Source organism: Heloderma suspectum, chromosome 2 (genome assembly GCF_057233095.1).
Source record: "Heloderma suspectum isolate Gila_16-S chromosome 2, 16-S_ref, whole genome shotgun sequence".
Classification (NCBI taxonomy): Eukaryota; Metazoa; Chordata; class Lepidosauria; order Squamata; family Helodermatidae; genus Heloderma; species Heloderma suspectum.
Genome location: NC_139459.1, coordinates 201,436,701 through 201,454,450, shown reverse-complemented (window position 1 = coordinate 201,454,450; position 17,750 = coordinate 201,436,701). Strand labels below are relative to the sequence as shown.

The window sequence follows — 17,750 nt, the reverse complement described above, 5'->3', positions numbered from 1 at the left end:
GGTGCAGCTCCTGACAGCTCAATTGCAGCTCTTGAGCCAACGAAAGTGTCCATGCATTTCCCCAACATTCTCCACTTGGGCTGTAGGCACAGCTGAGGGCAAAGGGGAAGGAAGCATTTTGCATGCAGGAATTGAAGAGGCAAGGACAGCTGAAGAGAGGAGAGGGAGAAGACACTGCTGAGGAAGCATGGAGCCAGAAGCAGTGGCCTAAGAGGTGAAGATGGCATGGAAAAGAGGAGCGAGTTGCCGGTTGCAGAAGACTGCTGAAGCGGTGGTGAACAACAGGGAGAGGGGAAGGTGCAGACTCAGGCAAAAAGGAACAAAGCTGGGACAGAGAGAAAAAGAGAGTGGAGTATGAAAACCTGGGGAAGGGCAAATGGTCAGTCAGTATGGCACCCTTTTCAGTTTCTGTGGCCACTTTGCAAGGAGTTAGGTCCAAGCTATGCCGTCTATTCTCCCCCTGCCCCATTTTTCCTCCAACCATGCTCTGTAGGCCTTACCTCTGAAGGGGGAATTGATCTACCTCCTTCAAGGCCTTTACCCCTTTCACAGGAGAGGAATTAATTTGCCCCTTCCCCACTCTTTTCTCATCCACCCATGCACTGCAGGCCTCATCTAGCCAAGAGAGGAAGTTAATGCACACATAAAGGTAGTGGGCACCTTACGGCTCTTGGACTTTTCAAATTCATGGTCTGTGGCTCAGAGAGTCTGAACCTTTAGGCTCCCCTGAAATATGGTGATTTGGGGGCAAGGAGGCTTTCCCTAGACCCTTACTTTAGGGTCTGGGTTCCAGGCACAGCCTTGGAATAGGGGAGAATCCAACTCTCCTTTAAGCTCCAGTTAGGCCAGACCATGTTTTGTGGATGGGCTAGACAGAGAAGAAAGACTGCTCCTCCTTTTTCTCCTGCCGAAATTGCACCACTTCACCTTCCTGCATCCCTGAAAGTTCCAGTACTTTCTGGCCTCGCTTCAGAGGAATATGTCTGCTCCTTGTTACACAGGACCAGCGCGAACTGCACTGTTGCCATAGCGTCTGCGGAACCCTCGGCTGCTGGAAATGGAAGCTCTCTTCCTGGAAGTAAAGGTTAAACGCCTTACCCAAGCAGCTCTCAAAAGCAAAAAAATGCCTGGGCCCAAGCTCTCTTCTGCCAATGCAGAAGTCATTGCCTTCACAGCCAGGCAGGCTTCTCGATCTCACCTTGTGAATTCATCTTCATGAATTATTCATTCATAATCTTGAGAAACAGTGAACGGCTAAGGGCTTCACAAAACCAGAACAATTTGGGGAACATGTTTATAAGGGTTCATATGCAGAATACTTACTTCTCAAGACACTCTAACCAGTTTCTGTGTGCAAACTAGTTAAGAGTGGAATATAAAAATAGATCTTTTCACTCCCCCAACAATCACTGCCTGTAAAGTTACCTTTTTAATATGGCATTTTAAAATTGTTGTCATGGTTTTTAAGGTTGTTTTGAATGTTTTACTATGTTTTTATTTGATTATGGTTATTTTCTGAACTTTTTGTAAACCGCTTTGATTGGCTTCAGAAAGGTTGTATCAAAATAAATAAATAAATAAATAAAATGGGGAGCACTCCAACTTAAACTGTGTCAAGTTTGAGAGGAGGCAGAAAAAGGCCATATTACAACATACATGAGTTACATGTATGTTGCAGGTTGGGGCTAAACATGGATCCCAGGTCAGAATAGGATGAAGACCACTACTTTCAATTAATCATCCAATGTCTCTTTGGCCTTCACTGGCAGAGCAGAAAACTAAGATCACATTCCCCAAGTTCCACTTAAAACATCCCATCAATTTGTCTGAACAGTAAAGACAATGAAAGATTGCTGCTAACTTCTGCCATGACATTCCTTCATAAATCTAACAATGTCCACCCTTCAGATGGGTGAAGGAAACCCTGGTTCTCATTTCTATTCAGGATCCCAACATGTTCCAGAGACATAGTTAGGTTGGAGCAGAGGACGAGATGGGAGTCAGGACTGGGTTCTGTTCCTGGGTCAAAAGTCATACATGATATCAAAGGTCACTTCTGCTCTTCAGCTTCCTCCTCCTCTCTCCCTGAAGGTTAGGCTACTAACAGCACAATCCTAGACACATCTATTTAGAAGGAGATCCCACTGTATCCATGGGGCTTAATCTCAGGTACAATGTGTAGGATTACCGCCTTAGTGCAATGGGCTCTACCTAGGTCTAATGTTGACTGCTTTAAAGATGTAGCTGATGCAAAACAGTAGTGCAGGATCAGTGCTTCAAGGGTAGCAATGCCTCCTTATAGCCTAGAGGGAGCAACTTGTGGCCCTCCACATGTTTTGCTACAATTATTATCATCATTATTACTACTATATTTCTATCCCGCCTTTCTTTCTCTTACAAGGAACCCAGCTCCTGTGATCCATCACCACTGGCTGTGCTGCTTGGGTTGATGGTCATTGTAGGTCAAAACATCTTGAGGGCCAGAAATTCCCTGCTATAGCCTTTTGCGCAGAATAAACAACCCCTGGCATAATCCATGCTCTGCTGTTGGGTTATGCAAGGCTTGTTTAACCCTCACACAACCCCCACCGCCTGGGTTCACACGACATGACAAGCTGTGGCTGGGCAATGACTATTCAAAATGGTGGCCTGCACATGCTGCATCCCACCATGGCTTAAATAAGTCACGGTGGGCTGCTCGCTCATGCGAACCAGCCCACTGAGTTTAGTCTGTTACACCCGTCCTGCCAGTGCTTGCCAATTGCTTTCCTGTCTCAATCCAAGGTGCTGGTTTTAACCTTTAAAGCCTTGAACGGCTTAGGAATTGGCTATCTAAGGGACACTGCCTGTTTCGTTATGAACCTGCCTGGGTAAGATCTGCAGGAGAGACCCTTCTGAGGTTATCACTATCCACAGAGGCCCATCATTTATCTTGTGTTGCTCCCAAACTATGGAATTATTATTTATTATTATTAACAACATTTCTATACCACCCAATAGCCAAAGCTCTCTGGGTGGTTTTTAAAAATACAGTATACAGAGATTAAAAGCCATTTACATAAAAAACGCACGAACAGACAATATACACAACAGAACATATATCTAAAACAACTTCAAGCAAGCAAACTCAAGCAAACAACCATAACCATAAGACAATCCAGGATCGATTAAAACTTATCATATGCTGCCAGCACCAGCAATTATTATGTTTGGCCCTCACTGTCTTGGCTTTCAGAAAGGGTGTGAAAATGCATCTCTTTCTTTTAGCCTTTTAAATTATGTAATTGTTTAATGTTTTTAAATGACCACTGTTTTCTGATCTTATGGTTTTAAATTGTTGTGCACCACCTTGATGGCTATTTAACAGAGACAGTAGGAAGACCCGGAAAAAACGGGGGGAAAGACATGTTTCCCCCCATTTTTTCCCCAAGGACTTCTTCATTTAATTCCAAAAAAGTGGGGAAAATTGAACAATTTTGAATAAAATATCTTCTTTCAGAATGATGAATAAAATGTTTATGATAAGGCATTTATATATTGCTATCTGGCATTTATTCCTCCCCAAAATGATTTCTTAAAACTACACGACAGAAAGACTTAAATAAGACCAGAGTTGTAATATTTCTGGAAATTTTGAAGCCAGGGGGACAATGTTTTTTTCCATCCTCTCTGTAAAGATTCTTAACATAGTTATTTCTTCCATTCCTTATTAAGATGATTGATCTAATTTATCTTTTCCAGACAGGCATTTAGGGATGCTCCAAGTCATGCTCAGTCTTAAACATGCAACTGGAGTCACCATATCATAACATATGAAGAAAATGTGTATTCTTAAGAGTCTGGATTTTGTTGTATGGAGTCCTGTGTTTCCAGTTAAATGTTGTAGCAGTCAGTGACAAGGTTTACATGTAATGGCAAACTGTGAGTTAATCAACTCACAATTTGCCATGCACAAGCAAGGGTAAGTGAATGCACTCCCTCCCGCGTGCCTTCCCACTTCCGCTTTTAACCAATGACCTATGATCAGCCAGATTGTTGAGCATGAAGTGCGAACCTGGACTGCTGGGTTGTTTAAGGGTTAAACAACCCAGCGATTAACCTTGGGTTAAAAAACCCTTAAACAGCAAGCCATTAAATAACCGAGTGCTTCAGGTTTGCACATCATGCTCAACAACCCACAACCTGGCCTATCATAGGTTGTTGATTAAAAGCAGAAGGGGGGGCAGGCAGGAGGAAGCCCACTCACTCATTCTTGCTTGCGCAAGGCAAATTGTGAGTTAATTAACCAGCAGTATGTTGTTATGTGCAAACAGCCACAGTGTATGTAATTCTAGAAATCACATGAGAAAAACATTGTAGGTTATCCCGCCACTACCACCACTTGCAATGAAACAACATGTGGGTTATCCTGCCTATGCTTCTTTCAAAATACAACAACACATTGAAGCTTGGGTCTATGGAACTCACTGCCAGAGTTTTTAATAAAGTTACCAATTAAAATTCACCATTATGGAATGCTGCCTCAGCTATAAGGCCTGTAACTGCTGCCACCAAAATAAGCCCTCTATAATTAAAATAAACTCAGCAGTTTATGTCACTCTTCAAATAACAGGTTGAGATTGCTTAAAGGTCCTTAAATTAAATATGCTTGGTTACTATTCCTAATAAGTAAGAATGTCTTCCTAGCTAAGTAAGCTCTCAAAAGCTTTTCCTTCAGACCAGATTTCTCTAAACCCCACCCCAACTAATTCCTCACAAATAAGAACAGATGCTATTCATCCATCTTCCTCTGCCTCCAGCTCTTCCTGCTTCTTCTGGCTTCTAGGTTGATTCAGAAGCTTCAGGGACTACTTCCTGAAGTTCTCCCTGGTCAGATATAAAACAGGGACCTAAAATGTATGATGTATTAGTTTGCTTATAAAATTGTGTTTGGTATGTTAAATTTCAGAGTATAGTTTATTCAAGCAATAATTACAAATTTACTGAGTTTACTTTCAAATGTTTTTAATTTTAATGATAATCTAACAAGCAAACCAAGTTTGCTTGGTTTGCCATTATACCTGTTCCATTCCTAAAGTAATAGGTGACTTTAGATCTATAAACAGTGCTAAAAAAAGCTACCACAACAGTATTCCATAGCTTTCAATTTCCCCCCAGAAAAAAAGAAATTTCCAGAAATTTCATATCTCTACATGTTAATAAATAAGTAAATAAATGGAGCTATACAACAGGGGCACAAGGAGCGCCATTCCACCATGACTAAGGGTGCAATGGTATGTATGTTTAGACTGAAAAAAGTCCTACAACTCCCAGCATTCCCCAGCCAGCCACGTTGGCTGGCTGGGGAATGCTGGAAGTTGTAGGACTTTTTTCTGTCTAAACTTCCATAGGATTGCACTCTAAAATACTCTACACTAGTAGACTCTCAGCAAAATCTGGATGCAAAACACCTTTCAGAAGCTCTACAAGACTGTGTAGACAGATGTTCAGTGGCAGAAGGTCCCAGGTTCCATCCCTGTCAACTCCTCTTATAACCATCAGGTGATATGAAGGCCCATCTGCCTGAGAACCTGGAAGGCTGCTACCAGTCAGGGTAGGCAAGACTAAAATAGATGGAAAACTGAATGACCCGGTATAAGGCAGTGTTCTTTACTCCTATGAAATGGTGCTACTCAAAACTACTCTTGCTCCTAAAATACAGGTTCAGCCATTCCATTCAAGAAGGTAGACACCAACATCTTCCAAAAGAGAAAGCTTAGCTCTTAGTCATGTGGGGATTATGCCAATGAAAGTTTCCCCAAAGCACAGCAAAGGGAGGAAGGATTCACAGAGTCTGCCCACCCAGGGTCTGCTGCATACCTGTAGCTTTCCCCTCGCCAAGAGGAGGGAAGAGAGGAAATCATTTCACTAATGCCAAATGTCCCCCCTCTCCCCCTCCCCATTCAGGCTGTAACAACAATGGACGGACTTCAGGCTTGTGGCTCAACGTTGGTTTTTACTAAAACTCAAGATATACCAAGGGGAGCCAAGGGGCAAAAGATATATGCTGTGAACTGAAGAATTCTCAGAGCAATGTTTTGCTTTGAGTACCAGAACTGAACCAAGCTCAGTTTTTCCACACAAACATCTATTCCTGGTTATCCCAAGCTTTCTTCACTTCACCAGTATAATTTGGGGTGGTGGGAGAAGAGTAATTTTGTTGTTATTAAACAACTAGGAGTCAGAAACGCTTGCCAATCTATCACAAATCACCCAGAGATCTACCAGAAGATCCAGATCGACCTTCTGGCCACCCTTGGGCTATAACCACTGCAACAAGCTCCCCATTTCCTTGCAGAACCCAAAACTAGGGTCCATAGTATTGGTTTCTCCAAAGCTCAAATGTTATCCCAAAGGAATCTGTATCTACCACTCTTTTTACACTAGTTCAGCAATTTTTAACAGGTTCACAAAACCTGCTGACCCAACCTTTTGGGTTCTCATGATGTGATTTGGCCCACAGTTTAAATTCTTCCATTCTTTCTAGTGAAGCCAGCAGCCAGTTAAGGAAATCCTAGCCTGCTAATCATATGAATTTTAATCAAATACATCTGCATAAATCTGCATAATTGTTATGAAGAAAAATAACTCTTTCACTATTTTTAAATATCTCACATGCACAAATACACACACGTATAGCAGGAGACACCATCTGAAAAGAGCCATTCCCTCCTACGGGAGAGAAGAAAGTACTTTCTTCTAAGACAGCCTTCCCCAACCTAGTGCCCTCCAGACGTGTTGGGACTGCAATTCCCATCTTTCCCAGCCAGCATGGCCAAAGTAGCATTCCAATACATCTGGAGAGTACCAGATTGAGGAAGACTATTCTAAGATAATGCCTGCCACTTTATATTTCTGTAAGTCTTTATATTAAAAATAATTAAAATATTTTGAATTATCTGCTTCCTGATTAATTGAAGGTATTTTTAACTGATTGAAAGCTTTAAACTAAATTAATCTAGCCAATTAATTGACTAAATGTTGCAGCCCTGCTTTCTAGTAACAAATGTGCTGGTTGTTAGCGGTGACTTTTGTTAATTCAGAGTCAGCTTAGGGAATTGATAAAACTGTCATAACAATCTTCTATATTAACTTGGAACTGTAGTTGGCTTTTAAGTATTCCAAGGGCGCAATCTTATGCATGTTTAGACAGAAAAAAGTCCATACTGTCTGGGGAATGCTCGGCATTGTAGGATGTTTTTCTGTCTAAACATACATAGGACTGTGTCTTAAACTAGAGCTACTTCACATTATGCTGATGGACCAACTACAAGAAAGCAATTTCTGCAACATGTGAAGTGGCCCTTATAGATCATGACTTGAGTGTTTGATGGATCAAATGAGGATTAGCTTTTACATGTGGTTTACAAACGTACAATGTTTTTACACAATCTTTAGGTTTTGTATCATTGGTGGGTCTTTTTTCTTAACACGTGGCTGAACAATACATGTATATTTTAATGGATATCTACATTTTAACACCTAGTACATATTTTTATGCAGTCTCACAAAAGGATTGTATAAAAAAAATCTCAAGAAGAAATGAAATCCAATCTAGTTGGCAATAACAACATGACTGATGCCAGAGCTGCTCCCATTCAATGCAACTGGTTCTGATGATCCCTGAAGCCTGCACCTCAATAATCAATGTCACAAAACGAATGAGACTAATGTCTACTACCAGCACATCATAAACTTTACAATGGTAAAAAGCAAAACACACGTTTAAGGCCTACAGAATCATAGAATTATAGAACAGTAGGGTTGGAAGGGGCCTACAAGGCCAGCGAGTCCAACCCCCTGCTCAATGCAGGAATCCAAGTCAGAGCACCCCTGACAGATGGCTGTCCAGCCTCGTCTTGAACGCCTCCAGTGTGGGAGAGCCCACCACCTCCCTAGGTCATTGGTTCCATTGTCATATTGCTCTAACAGTCAGGATGTTTTTCCTGATGTTCAGCCGGAATCTGGCTTCCTGTCACTTGAGCCCATTATTCCGTGTCCTGCACTCTGAGATGGTCGAGAAGAGATCCTGGCCTTCCCCTCTGTGACAACCTTTCAAGTACTTGAAGAGCACTATCCTATCTCCCCTCAGTCTTCTCTTCTCAAGGCTAAACATGCCCAGTTCTTTCAGTTTCTCCTCATAGGGCTTTGTTTCCAGTCCCCTGATCATCTTTGTTGCCCTCCCCTGAACCCTCTCCAGTTTGTCTGCATCCTTCTTAAAGTGTGGTGCCCAGAACTGGACACAGGACTCCAGATAAGGCCTAACCACTGCTGAGTAGAGGGGAACTAGTACTTCCCGGGATTTGAAAGCTATGCTCCTATTAATGCAGCCAAAAGAGCATTTGCCTTTTTTGCAGCCACATCACATTGTTGGCTCATATTCAGCTTGTGATCGACAACAATTCCAAGATCCTTCTCGCTTGTAGTGTTGTTGAGCCACGTATCCCCCATCTTGTAACTGTGCATTTGGTTTCTTTTTCCTAGGTGCAGAACTTGGCATTTCTCCCTATTAAATGTCATTCTGTTGTTTTCTGCCCAGTGCTCCAGTTTATCCAGATCACTCTGAATTTTGTTTCTGTCTTCCAAAGTATTAGCTATCCCACCCAATTTTGTGTCATCTGCAAATTTGATCAGCATTCCCTGCACCTCCTCCTCCAAGTCATTAATGCAAATGTTGAAGAGCACTGGGCCCAGGACTGGGCCCTGCAGTACCCCGCTCGTTACCTCTCCCCAGTTTGAGAAAGTCCCATTGATAAGCACTTTGAGTCCAGTTCTGTAGCCAACTGTGGATTGACCGGATCGTTGTTTCATCTAGCCCACTTTGAGCTAGTTTGCTCATCAGGTTATCATGGGGCACTTTGTCGAAAGCTTTGCTGAAGTCGAGGTATATGATGTCCACAGCATTCCCACAGTCCACAAGGGAGGTTACTTGATCAAAAAATGAGATCCGATTCGTCTGGCAGGACTTGTTTTTGACAAATCCATGTTGGCTTCGAGTAATCACTGCTTTGTTGTCAAGGTGCTTACAGATGGATTGCTTTATCATCTGCTCCAGAATTTTCCCAGGGATTGATGTCAGACTGACTGGTCTGTAGTTCCCAGGTTCCTCCTTTTTACCCTTTTTGAAGATAGGGACAACATTAGCCCTCCTCCAGTCATCTGGCACTTCACCCGTCCTCCATGATTTCTCAAAGAGAACAGACAGTGGTTCTGAGAGTTCTTCTGCCAGTTCCTTTATTACTCTAGGATGCAGTTCATCTGGCCTATGAAGAACATTCTCTGCCAGAGTCGCCAATTCCTTTACGTCACACTCTCACTGCCAACCAAATGATTTCCCTACAAAATATGGATTTCAAACCCAGATTGATGGTTTCAACAAGCAACACCAAAGAATATAAGCCCGGGTCATAGGAGTTCCCAGCCTTTCCCAAGCTTACATCCCAGATGCCAGACTACAACTCCCACCATCCCCAACCAACACACCCAATGGTCATGGATGATGGGCACTCTAGTGCATCAATATCTGGGGACCCACAGTTGGAAAAAGATGTTTTGGGGCATTAACTCTGAACCAACGTTTTTATTTACTGACACAGACACAGCAGGATTTCACCATTAAAAATGCTGTTCCTGTGTACTATAAAATGCAATGGTGATGTGTCAGTAGTGATTCCTCCTGGTCAGAGATCGCTTGGCTACTTATCTATCCTCTGGTAACCTCCAAATTAGACCACTGAAATGTTTTGTGCATGGGGCTGCCACTAAAGACGACTCATTTCTCATGGTCCAGAGTAGCTGCTAGATTGTTGACTGGGACTAGTAATGGAACTTATCACAACCACTCCTAAACAGCCATACTTGCTAGCATTTCTGAACACAATTCTAGGTGCTGTGTTTAATCCCTAAAGTAGCCTTGTAAATAAGCCCACAAAAGTTACTAGCCTGCAATAAATTTTACTGGCCTAATGAAGGCTGGCAGAGAAGGGACAGAAAACTGAATTTCTATGCTGGGTACAGAGGAAAGACAGAACACTCCATCCCACCTCCACCAGCCCACACACTCTGCATGCAGTTCCTGGTCTAGTCCTGCCTAGTCCCAAACAAACCTGCCCAAGTACAGAGATCATCTTCAGAGGCCCTTTGGTTGATGCCCTTGCATGCTGAGGCAAGGTGGGTGGAAAGCATGGAAAGTGCCTTTTTAATGGTGGCACCCCGCTTGTAGAGCTCTCTGGGAAGAAAGTTCCACACAAGCACAAAGTTTCTTATCCTTCCGGTACCAAGCAAATATCTTTTTATTTTGAATATGCTTTTATCAGAAAATTGCTGCCAACTCCTCATTTGCTATTTTTAGCATAATTCTCTCATGTGCTTTTTTTGTTTTCTCATTATTTTACAACGGTGAGCCATCCTGAGAGCTCCAACTAAACTGAAGAGTGGGGTCTTAAATTTGATAAAGTTAGAAACCTAAACCATTTCTACTGACCTGAACTATTGTAAACCTCAGAAGCTCTCCCATCACTACAGAAATCTAGGACTGTGCGTCTGGGAGGAGGAGATCTTCAACAGAGTTCTTTCTACCTACACAAAACTGCCATTTCCTACTCTCCAACCCACCTCCTAAGTGGGAGGTAACAAGCACTAAAATAGAACTTAGCATCTCCCCAAATTTCAAGCCAGAGTTCCATTTGCTCTCTCCAGCCTTTTCTATGGCACTTTTGCAAACAAAAAGCCAGTGTGCATTGGTCAGTGGATAAGAGAGCAATCCTATGGCCTCTAGACAGCGTTTGGAAGGCCATAGGAGAGTTCAGATTCCTAGATCTGAAGTTGGAGACCCAGCACTCTGAGCTCCATGCCCCCTTCCCCTCCCCGCCAGCATGGAGAGAAACATACCGGCTGCCTCTCCGAGGTCGCAAAAGTGACTTTGGAGGGAAGGTAAAGGGTGTGGTTCTGTGGGCAGGGAGGGGACTGGGGAAGTGGGGATATGAGCTATCCCCAGCCCTCCCCAGCCTCCTTCCCTCCCCTTCCACAGAGCCCTAGCCAGGCTGGCAAAAACAGCCATCTAGCGAAAATGCAGAGCAGGAGAAGCACAGAGGCAAAAATTGCCTCTGTGCTCCTATCACAATTGCGCCCTGAAGTGCTGGATGTGGATTCAGAGTTTTGACTCAGCCTCACCAACCAGCCTGTGTCAAATCTCTCTCTGCTTCCAATCCCCACCTGTAAAATGTGAATAGCACCCTGTTTCTCAGGATCATGGACATAAAAAAAATAAAGGAACAACATTCCTCAGCCCAAACCTTTGAGATGAGAAAGAAAAAATAAATAAAAACACATTAAGCTTGTGCTTCCCAAACAAAAAGCTCACAAAAACCTTATAGCAAGCCCCCCCCCCCTTCCCCTTTGGAAATGTAGGCAACCTGGTGCCCTCCAGATGTTTTTGACTACAACTCCCATGAGCCTCAGCCAACATGGCCAGTGGTCAGGGATTATGGGAGTTGAAGTCTAAAACATGTGGAGGGCACCAGATTGCCTACTCCTTCCGTACGGTATAGGTCACTAGGCTGAAACCATATGGAGAACCCTATAACAGGGCAACAAGTGTGTGCAACTACCAAGTTTGAAGGAACTGGCGGCTCAATCCTGCATCAAAGACAAAATCTTCTCTTAGTATCAGGGACTCCAGGGCTTAAACCAGGAAGCTGATCCTGAAACCTAGCATAGCAAGCTATCTGGATCTGTACACACAGGCTTCCGAGCTCTCTTCAGGCACAGACAGACATAGCGGACACTCAGCATCAAGCTCTGCTATTGGCAGGCAGTTTGAAGCATCTGGATTGGTCAGACTTGGGGTAAATAGGAGTAGGGCTGGCCCAAGGCATTTTGCTGCCTGAGGTGAAAAACAAAATGGTGCTCCCTCCCATTCCATGTATCAAAGCTGACTGGATGGCAGGTGAATCGCTTTTCAATGCTGGTGATCAGACAGCCTCCTCCACCACACCAGAAGGCAGCAGGCTTGCTTAGGGGACACCAGGCAGGCTGTGTAGCACACAGCTGTCTCCTCCAACACATTGCTTTTGCCCCCCAGCATCTGCTGCCTGAGACAACTGCCTCACTCTGCTTAATGGTAGGGCTGGCCCTGAAAAGAAGTCTGGCCATCTGTTCTTGCATGATCACCAGAGCAGGACCTTTTACCTACAGCACGTTAGGCTTTAATTCAAGCCTTCAGTCTCAGAAACTGACCTTAGGGACCTTAGATTGGAGCATATATGCATGCATGCATCCATGAGCATGTGTGCGTATGTGCGCGCACGCGCACACACACACACACACACACCCAAGGTCTGGATTCAAGTACAGCAGCCTCCCCCAAACTGGTGCCCTGCGGATGTTTTGGATTTCAACTCCTACAGGCCCCAGCCAACATGGCCAATGGTCAGGAATATTGGGAATAGTCCAAAATACCTGGAAGGCACCAGGTCGGAGAAGGCTGAGGTACAGCCACTGGTCCCAAAAATAAGGATAACTGTTCAAAACGATGTATATTTTAGGACAAGCAATTGCAGCAACCACGTTAACACAGCTGCTTTTCATTTTTACTTTCTCCAAGACTTAGTGAAAAGTTGGTAGAATGGCAATAAGGTGGAATCTAGCTCTTAGCTCATTCCCATATCATTACAGTCCAGGAGTTACACGAAGAACATCTTGGGCAATAAGGGTTAAATGAGCACAGAATTCATTTCACAAGTGTTAGATGATAACAGAAAGGTGAAAAATACCTCTGTAGCATGACTGCTGCCAGCACAGAAGCCCTCCCAGTGCAAGACGTTCTGGTTCTATCATCACCAAGTCTCATTTTGAGACAACCACACACCATAGATATACTGTAATTATTTGGGTAGAAAAAAAATGAGTTGTCAAAAGTCTCCCATAGCCACAAAAATATAGTGGTAGAGCACATGCTTTGCATTTAGAAGGTCCTAGGTTCAATACCCAGCACATCTCCAGGCAGGACTGGAAAAACTTTTGCCTGAAACTCTGGAGAGCCACTGCTAGTCAGTTTGGACAATACTGAGCTAGATGAACCAATGGTCTGACACAGCCACCAGGTTCAGACAACATGCCACGGTTCGTTGTGGGTTATTAAATCCATGACAACCCATGGTGCAGGGTTGGATATGCAACTAGTGCCCACTGGCACCATGGCTTGTGTGAGGGTTGTTTAACCCTCGCATAACCAACATTTGCTGGGGGTTGCATGACATGACAAACCCCTGAGCAGGGGGTGGATATTCAAAATGGTGGCCGGATGCAACTTGCATGTACCACAGCCTCACAGTGGGTTAAATAACTCACAGTGGGCTGTCGTGTCATGCAAACAGCCCCAGTGACCTGATATGCATCACTACAACCCACAGTTTGTTAACCATGGTTTGTTTCGGAGCATGCAGGAGCAACTATGCTGGCTCCTGCCCACTCCTGCTTTGCTAAGTAACACAAGAATGCCCTGTTCCTGGGTTGTTCTCCATGATACCTCAAGCCAGAATTCTGGGTTACTGAGGGAGAAAAAACAACCCAGATTTTTTAACCCAGCTTTGGACATCACAGAATCCAGGAACAGGGCATTCCTGGGTTTAGCAAAGCAGGAGCGGGCAGGAGCCAGTACATTCATTCCAGCGTGGTCCCAAACAACCCATGATTAACAAACCATGGGTTGTTTACTCATGCAAACTAGGTCAGCATAAAGCAGCTTCTTATGTTCCTATGAGTCTCCTGCAATAAAGCTTCTCTTCTTTTGGTACACAATATGATGGCCCCTCTCTGCAAATATCCATGTGCACAAACATCAAGTACCCAGCAATCACTGGTAGTGCTGTTACCTCCAGAAATAGTTGTATGAGCAGTGGGATTTTAAAACTGCATTTGGATCATCCAGCACAACCTCAGGTGAGCTCTTCCCCTTGACTTGGGGTATTTTATAAAAAGGACACACATACCATTGACCTCCATAACACCAGCTGCTGTTCAGCTGCTCTCCTTCCACTGTCAAGAAAAGTAAGAGCTTCCCCTTTTTTTCTGGGGCTTAGATCCAACTGTGACAGTTAACAGACATAAGAGAGTGCAACAGGTGTGGCCCACAAAGTCCCCCTTTGATAGCCAGAGGGGGTGAGGAAAGATGCATATTTCACTGAGCCACCAATCTCACTGATACTGCCCCTTAAAATAGAACAGGAAATTCGGCTCACTTGGAAGAGGCCAGATCCTCATTCCAGCAACTCAACTCTGGAACTGCTTTTGAGAGTAGCCTGCACCAAAAATCTGGATTTCAGCAGCTCAAAGAAGTTCAAGAGATACAAAGCTTGGAGCAGGGGCATCCAAGCATACAACTACCTAAACCAGCCTTCCCCACCCTGCTGCCTTCCAGACGTTTTGGCTTTCATCAGCCCCAGCTAGCATGGCCAACAGCCAGGCATGCTGGGAGTTGTAGTCCCAAACAACTGGAGGGCACCAGGTTGGGGAAAGCTGGCCAGGGAGAAGGCCGGCTTGGAGAGTGAGCGAAAATGCCAATACAATTTCCCTCTCCACCCGCCACCCCCTTCTTCTCGGAGCAAATCCCTTTGGAACTTCTCCATAATCCCAGGCAGGCTGCGCTGAGCTCCAGAGAGCTGCTGGGCAAAGCAGGCCTTGCCCCAGGGTGGTTCTGCACTGGGAAAGTGTGCGCTCAGGAGGAAGAAAGGCATTTGGCATATTCCAAGCCAGCCTTGCCCAACCTGATGGGTTGGACTAAAACTCCCAGCATCCCCCAACCAGCTTTGCTGGGAGTTGTGGTCCAACACCCTGGGAAGGCTAGTGTCAGCTCATTGTAGAAAACAGGATGGCATTTCTATTTTAAAGGACAGCCAGTTTTTTCAAAGAGGTGGTAGGGGGTGTCTATATTCAGGAGCAAGCACATTCTCTCAAAATGACTGGCCACCTTAGGTCCACCCATTTACCCTCACATGGAAGCAGTTGCATATAGAAATGCCTCTTTGTAATGCTGCCCTGTCCCTCTTTCCAAATTAAAGCACTGTTTTAATCCGGGCTCCAAATGAAACTGAACAGAAATGTAACGAGGGGGGAGGATACACTTGGGATGGGAATCTGGCTGAGGCATGGAGTGGGGGGAATAACTTCAAACCTCTAATGAGTTGTTAACAAACACTTCCTCTCCCACCCCATCCCCCTTTAGTATGATACAATATGTGAGAGAATGAGACACACACACACACAACCTCAGCCCAAAACAAATACAGTTCCCTCTGGATTCCATCATTATGCAAAACATACCAAGAGATTTTGTATTTGTTAGAGCAAGTGGAAGAAATTAATAGGTCCTCCCCTTGCCCCAAAAATTACACAGCTGTATTCTCTCAACAGGAAGAACATGAGGCGAGTCACCCACACCCCGTTGCTGATTTATAAAGGCAATAGAAACACAGAGACTTAAAGTATATTTTCAGTTCAATTACTATAAGCAGCCATCCACCCCACACCCTTCATGAACAGCTTTTCCACAACAGACTTCCCATGCACCAGAATTCTACATAAATGAGCAAGGTTTAAAAGTCTGACGTAAATGCACTTCAAGACACAGTGAACAGTGACATTCAAATAAGGCGAAGAGATTAAGACTGGGCTTTGCTTTTGCTTGCTCTCAATCTAGAAAAATGGAACTCCCCACCTACCTCTCTTCTACAAGACGATCCAGAAATCCTCACCCGGCAAAATCCATCGGCAAGATACAGCAGAAATCATTATCCAAAAAATTGAGAAGGGAGAAAAAGGAAGGCTTTGCATTTGTTCCCTCCTTTGAAAAAAAAAAAAATAGCAACAATAATAACAGGCAAAAATATGCTGGACTCTTATTTACAGCCACCCAGAGAGGGAGGTAAAAAAACCACAAGCGAAAAATTAGGTTTGGAAAGGATGCTAAATCCAATATCCGAAGATCTCTCCACCCAGGAAAAATTAGACCTCCCAACCCCCTTGCGAGAATTGGGGGAGGGGAGAGCTTTGCTTCCTTGCACCACGGTAGTTTAGGGTTCCAAAATAAGGCCAAAGAAAGAGCGAAGCAGCAAGGATCCCTAGGACGACACACAAAGGGAGCTCCGGGGTTGCCTTTGATCTTCAAGCAGCCGCATCCGACGGAGAAGGCCTCTCTCTCTGCTTCCGTGCCTGTTCCCTCGCTACTTCTACCTCCGGACTCCCCCCCACACACACCTCCCGCTGCCCCTGCTCTTGCAGGGGGCGCCCCAAACAGAACGTTTCAAACACTCACTCTGAGGCCAGATAGAACGTCGAAGGTTCTTGGGAGAATGGAACCCCTTCGGGCGGAACGCTGAAGCTTCCCGGGGAGGGGGGAGCGATTGGGGGGAGGGAAATGGAACGTTCAGAGTTTCTCTTCTGTTGGAACGTCCATACTTTCCCTCCTCCCGTGTAGTTTCCCTGCCCAACAATACACGCACAACTGAAACTAAGCCTCAGCTCATCCTCCTCGTCCTCCTCATCTACTACGTTGAATTTCCTCGAACACAGCTAAATGCACACATATACAGCCTCTCCCGGAAGAGTGGCTGCACCAACCCGCTCTCTTTACTCCTTGTTTCGGCTTGGAGGGGGGTCCCCCTCTTATCCCCCCCTTTAGCCTCCTCCCTACCTTCTGTTCCAGGCCTCCTCTCTTTCTTTTCCTGTTTCGCTCTCTCCTTCCCGTTTATTTTTTGTTAACTTCTCACCTTCTCCCCTCGCACCCTAATCCTCAGCTCCAGGAGAGGACGGGGTTCAAACAAGCATCGCTGGCTGGGTCTTTACCCCCCTCCGCTTTTCCCCCCACAACGAAGGGCTTCAAGGAATTGAACAGAAAGTGTTCACCGAGGCAGCCATTTTCAGAGAGGAAAGTAGGTCCTGCTGGGCCAGCTCCGGGTTTGCTTAACCTCCCCCTCCCTCCTCCTCCTCCCCCCCCTCCTCCTCCTGTGCAAAGGGAGGGAGGGTGGGATCCCGGAGTTAGGGACTTGTCCCTCCTCCCTTTTCCCCTCTCCCGGCGCCTCTGCTCCCCTCGGGGCAGGACGAGGGTGCCTCGGGCGTGATCCACTTTCAGCCCCCCTTGCCTTTTCCTCGAGATGGTCGGATGTATTATGGGGGGAAGCCACCGAGCACTTATTTTGTGTTGGAGCCCGATGGCGGAAGGACACGCAGAAATGGCTTTTGGGGAAGTGAGAGATGTGCCCGTACGGAGCCTCAGTGCACGCTCGGCTGGCGATCACTTCGCCGATTTTAACCCTGCTGTGCCCGGGCCGGGTGGTTGCAAAAGCACGTGGGTTGGGTTCAGAGGGCTCTTCCTCCCTTCTCCACCCTTTCTGAGGCTGTGTGAGGGAACGTGGGACAGGTGCATTTCCTCGCAAGAGGCGGGGGCGCCGCGTTTCCGCTCATCACGCGGACTAGGGACGTGCGGGAAGCAAAGAAAACAGGGGAACATCCGAGCCCTTTGCCACTAGGGCAAGCCAGGGATGTAGGGCATCGGATCGAGGGCTCCTCCACGGCTCCAGAGGGGGCGCTCGCTCACCCACTCAGGCACATGCCTCCAGGACTTTGTAACCTTTGCTGAAGGAGGTCCCACTACGCCCCCCAGCGGAGGCAACTCTTTAGCTCTCTCGGGGAACATTTTCGAAGCTCGGCCTCTC

General features: G+C 45.4%; 1 protein-coding gene across 12 annotated transcripts in view; it reads right to left on the bottom strand.

Annotated features, from left to right (window-relative positions):
* KMT2D (lysine methyltransferase 2D) overlaps window positions 1-17,243 on the bottom strand; it is a 125,553-nt gene extending 108,310 nt beyond the window's left edge. For 7 of the 12 annotated variants that reach the window (XM_084837334.1, XM_084837330.1, XM_084837340.1 and 4 more), the window contains exons 1-2: window positions 16,352-17,243; window positions 15,759-15,880 (exon numbers count right to left, since the gene is read on the bottom strand). The gene's annotated coding sequence lies outside the window, so the exon portion shown is untranslated. The remainder of the gene's footprint in view (window positions 1-15,758; window positions 15,881-16,351) is intronic. The other 5 variants (XM_084837335.1, XM_084837338.1, XM_084837331.1 and 2 more) reach the window with 4 other exon arrangements.
* Between the last annotated feature and the right edge of the window lie 507 nt (window positions 17,244-17,750).